The following is a 393-nucleotide window of genomic DNA, read 5'->3' as shown; positions in this document are numbered from 1 at the left end:
AGGTCATATTTTGGCTTTCGTGGACTTGTTTTCATTTTCTTCAGCTTCAGTTTGAATTTGCCTATGAGTAATTGATGGTCTGTTCCACAGTCTGCCACTGGCCTTGTTTTCATTGATGATATGGAGCTTTTCCATTGTCTCTTTCCACAGATGTAGTCAATTTGATTTCTATGTATTCCATCTGGTGCTCTCCATGTGTATAGTCATCTCTTATGCTGTCAAAAGAAGGTATTTGAAATGAACAAATCATTGGTTTTGCAGAATTCTATCATGTGTTCTCCAGCATCATTTCTATCACCAAGGCCACATTTTCCAACTATTGATCCTTCCTCTTTGCTCCCAACCTTTGCATTCCAATCACCAGTAATGATCAATACATCATGATTGCATGTT

This window comes from Chrysochloris asiatica, unplaced genomic scaffold (assembly GCF_000296735.1).
Source record: "Chrysochloris asiatica unplaced genomic scaffold, ChrAsi1.0 scaffold00267, whole genome shotgun sequence".
Classification (NCBI taxonomy): domain Eukaryota; kingdom Metazoa; phylum Chordata; class Mammalia; order Afrosoricida; family Chrysochloridae; genus Chrysochloris; species Chrysochloris asiatica.
This window is presented reverse-complemented; position numbering follows the sequence as displayed.